The sequence below is a fragment of the Arvicola amphibius genome, chromosome 9, assembly GCF_903992535.2.
Source record: "Arvicola amphibius chromosome 9, mArvAmp1.2, whole genome shotgun sequence".
Taxonomy (NCBI): domain Eukaryota; kingdom Metazoa; phylum Chordata; class Mammalia; order Rodentia; family Cricetidae; genus Arvicola; species Arvicola amphibius.
Genome location: NC_052055.2, coordinates 24,410,100 through 24,416,099, shown reverse-complemented (window position 1 = coordinate 24,416,099; position 6,000 = coordinate 24,410,100). Strand labels below are relative to the sequence as shown.

At 46.5% G+C, this 6,000-nt stretch overlaps 1 protein-coding gene across 1 annotated transcript in view; it reads left to right on the top strand.

The window, feature by feature from the left end:
- The first annotated feature begins 233 nt into the window (after positions 1-233).
- Cyrib (CYFIP related Rac1 interactor B) overlaps positions 234-6,000 on the top strand; it is an 86,796-nt gene continuing 81,029 nt past the window's right edge. Inside the window, exon 1 of the mRNA XM_038342037.2 lies at positions 234-286. The gene's annotated coding sequence lies outside the window, so the exon portion shown is untranslated. The remainder of the gene's footprint in view (positions 287-6,000) is intronic.

The window sequence follows — 6,000 nt, the reverse complement described above, 5'->3', positions numbered from 1 at the left end:
GCACATAGTTCTTGAGCATGGTTTCTGTAGATGACAATACCGTGTTACAGCCCCAGCCAAATGATTGGATGCTTTGCTGTGGTCCATATAAATGGTAGTTGAGACTCTTCTCCTCAGACCATGTCACAGGCATTGGGAGGGGACAAAGTAATAGCGAAGGCCGGGAATCCAGGGCTTTTAGAGTGCTGAGGTCTGCTGGAGCTTGCTTACGCCTTGCTGTCCCTCTTTTACAGGAGAAGAAACTGAGTCCTGGAGCTGGAGTAATTCCTTCAAGGTGACCGCATTGGTAAGTAGCAGAGTTGGCATGGGACGCGAGCCACCTGTCTCTAGATCCCGCCTTCCTCACTGTGACTCTGGAGAAACGGCAGAGTGGGCAGCCATGGCCCGGAGGTGGCTTTCACTTCGGCGAAAGCATTCTGCCCTGTTGGAGTTTCAGTACATAACGCATTGTTTCTTTCCTTTTGCCGGTGAGGGTGGAGAATCTGCAGGCTGTTGAGTCAGATTGGTGATTTAAATAGCTAATTTTGGAGCCATGGCGACACCGCCGTGCTTCCTGTCCTGGGTAACCGTGGTGGTAGAGACTTTGGAACATAGACTGTGTGCAGCCACCACCACAGTCGGCTCTCACAGCAGTTTCGCAAAGCTGAAGGTCATAGGAAGGAAGTGCTTTGCCCCAGTCCCTCTGTTACTGGGGGCAGAGTCAGTATTCACCTGGCTTGCAAGCCGGAGCTGTCAGCCTATGTAATTTTGTCACCCTCTGAGGGCACCTGTGAGAAAATCATTCGCTTTGAGCTCAAGCGCCCCCTAGCCAGCAGGACGCTTCTCTCTCCTTTTCTTGGGTCTCTTGGTCTACTCATCCTCTTCCGTGTAGCTGGCCAACTTACAGTGAGGCTTCACCATTGCATGGAACCCTTACTGCAGCGTCCACGGCAGCCTCTGCTCAGGCGCGCCCTTGATGTTTCTTTTAATGGCTTTACCATGCACGAGGTAAAACCCAGATCTTAATCTCGCGGCTGGACGAATGTTTTCTATCACACCCAGTTTAACTGCCACCAATCGGGAGACTCAGAGTTCGCATCCTTCCAGGACCCCCCTTAGTAGTACCTGAGTAACAGACACTCTGCTGGTCTTTGCTGTGTTCTTGTTTTGAATGTCCACAGATGTAGACACAATTGTTCAACAAAGCACACGGAAGGCAAAGACACTTTAAATAGTACAGGTGACCATGTCCTTTCACCTGGGGGTGGCATCTGTGTTAGGTGAGGAGGGATGGGAGGAATGGATTCTTTCTGTTAGTCTTAGGTCTGGGGGCCTCAGGGGTTTGAGCATCTGGTGCCATCGTGTTTCTCCTATATTTCTAGATTTGAATATGAACCCCTGATTCAACTTTCATATGGGTGCTCAGATCAAGACACTCAGTCCAGTGTTACAAGAAAGACTGAGTGGTATGTCATAAAAGATAGTCTGCTAGTCTTCAGTGTGTGAGGCCTTACGGGATGTTTGATCCACTTTGGGGTTTTCAGTTTTTATGTTACATGCTGACATTAGATGCAAAACCTGGAGTCAGCTGCATTTTATGAACAGTTTATGTTTATTATGGAGTGGGGAGGAGACAGCATGCATGCACATGTCGAGATCAGGAGACAAGTTTTGAGTCTGCTCTCTCCATTCACATCTTTGTGGGTTCTGGGGATTGACTCAGGTTCCCCAGGCTTGTATGGTAAGTGCCTTCACTTACTGAGCCGTGTGTTGGCAGCCTGTAGGCTGTAATTTTAATGCCAGATTGAACTGAAGCATGAAAGAGTGGTTTTATTGGATTTGGTGACCTGGACATCTCTGCTTGGTGCAATATACCAAGCTGATTTGCACAAATACTTCCCAGTACTAATGCAGAGTTGATGGAAATAAAAGCATTGCTTCTTGGGGAGTCTTTAGGAGCACATATTCCAGAATCACCCAGAAATTCAGAGAGATGTGTAAGCCAGTGGGTATGTGTGAGCAAAACTATGACTTACATGGGACTTTGTAGCCCAAGATTGCAGTGGCTGGGGGTTTAATTCTATAGTGGATCTAGAAGGGAGGCCTCATAGAAGGTGGAGTTAATAGCCAGGAGCCTGGCAGGTCTGATTTCTTTATGAAAACGGGACCAGAAAACCTCACTGTCTGAAAGTTTACCTTGAATTGAAATAATATTATCCACAAGAAATAAAAAAACTTGGTATTGTACTATATATACATACATACATACATACATACATACATACACACACACACGTTTGTGGAGTCAGTATTTTTATCACTTACGATATGATATCCTTCAACCTGAACAGTTAGGATGAGAATTGGTCTAACCCGTACCACAAAGACGAACTCAGGCCTTAAGGGTATTTCATCAATGCAAACCTGACAGGGCTCCCTTAAAACGGCAGAGATTCTCTCTACAGCAGTCCCAGTTAAGACCTGTGAACTACTCAGGAGCAAGCTATTCCAAGATGCTGGTAAATTTAACCTTTCAATGAGACGATGAAATAGTATATCTAAAACGAGGGAGAACAATGATGTTAGAAAGGTAAAGCGAGAAACGAAAGAAGAAAGATTTGAAAACCAGCCAAAATGAAATGAGAGTCATTTTATTTAAAATGTAACAGCAGGGCTAAAAGAATGCTTAGCTATAGAGAGAGAATACATGAGCTACAGGACAGTATTAATATTGTCTTTTGTCAAGTGTATGCCAGACGCCGTTCTGAGTACTTACGTTAACTCACTTAGCCCTCAGGACAAAATTGTGAGGGAGCATTATTAATGGTCATCTGTACTTTATTTATCTTACAGTTCTAATTGCAGTATAATTCCATAATTTCTTCCTTACCCTTTCCTCCCTTCAGCCCCTCTGATGCTCTCCCTACTCTCAACTTGATAGCCTTTTCTTTATTATTGTTACAAACATGGACAAGTATCTAAATATAACCTGCTGAGTCCAGTTTTGCTTTTTGTTTGTATACGGTTTCAGTGCTGACTACTTGTCTTGGATAACCAACCAGGGGCTCAAACCTGGGAGGGGCTAATATATTCTCTCTCTCTCTCTCTCTCTCTCTCTCTCTCTCTCTCTCTCTCTCTCTCTCTCTCTCTCTCTCTCTCTCTCTCTCTCTCTCGTCTTTAGGTCCCTGTAGTTCGTTACCTAGGGTGGGATCTCTGAGATTGTCCCCCTTGTTAGCACGTCTATTGATATTGTCATTGTTCCGGTCTTACTGATGCAGCCCTTTGTAAGTCACACAACAGTCTCCCTGTTCGGCAGTGAGCCCTGAGCCATAGGTGCAGGGAGGGCCTGTTCTGCAGATATGTCCATTGGAGCTGGGCTCCCCACAATCACGTCCAGTTGTCTCCTCTGTTTTGTAGATGAGAAAACTAATGTAGCCAAATCCTGTCACTCATGGGTGCACACTTGGCTTGGGTGAGGGGCAGAGCTGGGATTCGACCCCAGCCAGAATTAACAAGAATAACCACCATGTGGTAAAAGGATTGTAAATATGAAAGAATAGTAATGAGTCATAGAGAATACTGCTTCTCGTCATATGGTGGGACTAAGCGAAAAGCCAAGGAAGAAAACGAGAATTAGATGTCCTTTGAGATTTCCTGTATTCTTTGAATTCTAAGAATCTGTGAGCAGGTCAGCATCCAGGGTAAGACACTAGCGAAGGGTGTCAGAGCCTCGGGTTCCACTGTGGTATATTACTGATGTGCCAATAAATGTTTACAGCAGTCTGTCTAGGGAAAGAAAAACTGGTTTGTAGCCTTTGGTGATTACTTTTTTTGGATTAATTTTTATTTTTTTAATTTTACTTTTGATGGGTATGGTGTTTTTCCTGTCTGTCTGTCTGTGCATCACATGTGTGCAGCACCCATGGAGACCAGAAGAGGGCATCGAATCCTCTGGAACTGGAGTTAGAAATGGTTGTGAGCCGACCATGTGGGTGCTGGCTGTGGATCCCAGGTTCTCCGGAAGAGCAGCCAGTGTTCTTAACCACCGAGCCACACTCTAGCCCTGTACCCGATTCCTGTGGTATAAACATTCACATGATGACCAGTTTCTGGCAGGCCGCACGACGTCTCTGAACTCGGAGTTGAGAAGCTGTGAACGTGCTCAGGTTCTCCTGAAACAACGTGAGCTGGCTCCAGCGCACCATTGGCTCATGTGCTCGTGCTATTTCAAGCTCCGCTTCTGGGTTATGCACCTAGGAGTGGAATTTCCAGGAAGTCGTTGTGTCACGGGTGATTCATAGGGGCAAGAAGAGACAATGGAACAGGAGCAGAGCTCAGCCCGTCTTTATTCCCTCTGTACTTAAAACAGGAAAGCAGCCTTTTGTGAGTGTGGACAGAGGCCTGGCCTGGTCCCTGCCCTGCTGGTTGGAGGGAAAATGATTGTGTCTTTCTAGAGCAGCCCGGCGGTAGCTATTGAGTGTTCGAGTGAGCAGGCTCTCTGACTCTGCAGTTCCATTTCAGGATTTGGTTTTGTTATGTTTTGTTCTATGGCAGTTTCTCATTATGAAACCTAAGTATCCCTGGAATTTACTGTGTAACCCAGGCTGGTCTCTAATTTATGATCCTCCTGTCTCAGTTCCCTAAGTGCTTTATTTAACTGTCATAGCAAGACCCCCGGGAGCAACTTAGATAGATGTCATTAAGAGATGGACTGAGTGCATGTCCCTAAACTAAGATGTCGTCCATGCTGCTGTTCAGAACTAGTAAGCCTATATGCTAAGAAGAAAGGGGTCCCCAGGTATATTCTTGTTAATTAGATTTGTTCTGTGACAACTGAGAACGTTGACTCCTCTCCCTCAGAATCCACCAATAGCCAATAGGAGGGACAAGTCCCATGTGTTCCCCGATCACCCATGACTGACTCGACGGAACCAGTTCTCTGTGGACGCAGTTCAGGCACCTGTAGCTGCTGTGTCAGGTCCAGGAGGCAGCATTTTGTAGCCCTTCCACACCCTCTGGCTCTCACGTTCTTTCTACTCTCTCTTCCGTAATGTTCCCTGAGTGTTAGAAGGGGGGCTATCGGTGTCTTCTTGAGAGATGAACATTCAGCCATCCCTTTTGCTCAGAACCTCGAATAGCCTTACGTCTGCATTCACTGCCATTCATTCATTGCAGAGAGAAGCTTCTCGGATGAGGGTTGAGAGTAGGCACGTGTCTGGATATGAACATGCAGGTTCAGGAGAGAGTTGGATACCGTGTCAATTTAGCTAAACGCCAGTGTTAGGTCCCCACCCTGCCAGGGTTGATGACCTCCGGGCGATGGGTTTTTGAACATGCAGGTTTAGGAGAGAGTTGGATACCGTGTCAATTTAGCTAAACGCCAGTGTTAGGTCCCCACCCTGCCAGGGTTGATGACCTCCGGGCGATGGGTTTTTGATGGGATTTACAGTGTCAGATACGAACTCTGTTGTGTGGAGCAGTCAGATGATGTTGTCATATGGTCTCAAATCTAATTGTGGAGGTGCCCCATAACGATTGTGCCCCGTTGCAGGTGTAGGAACATCTTGTGTGGCCAACGGATGTCATAATTTGTGTGGTTCGCAGCCGAGAAAGGCTGCTGCTCCCTTTCCTTTCCCAGGAGCCCACACAGCACTTTTCACCATGGAACCTAGAGAGCAGGGAAGGGAGCGTCCTGCTCACTTCCAGCCTGGCTTCTCTATCTTGCGACCAAGGTAGATGGTATCTTCAGCATGAAGGGGTCACAATCTAGTTTCAGTGGGGTCACTGAAAAGCAAGAGTCTGTATTGTTTGGGGCTCTGCCGACCAACAGCTCATGAGGTAGCCAGGATATATTTTTGAGTTGTAAGAAAAGCAATGTGTGTGGAAAGTATATGTGGTCGGCATTCATGTATGCATCGAAGAGGGGAGCATGAATGTTTATACATGTCTGCCTTCATACACAACATGCATCCTTGCTTGCCTCTGCTAAGTGCACATGCACAGCTGGAAACTGGCAACGGA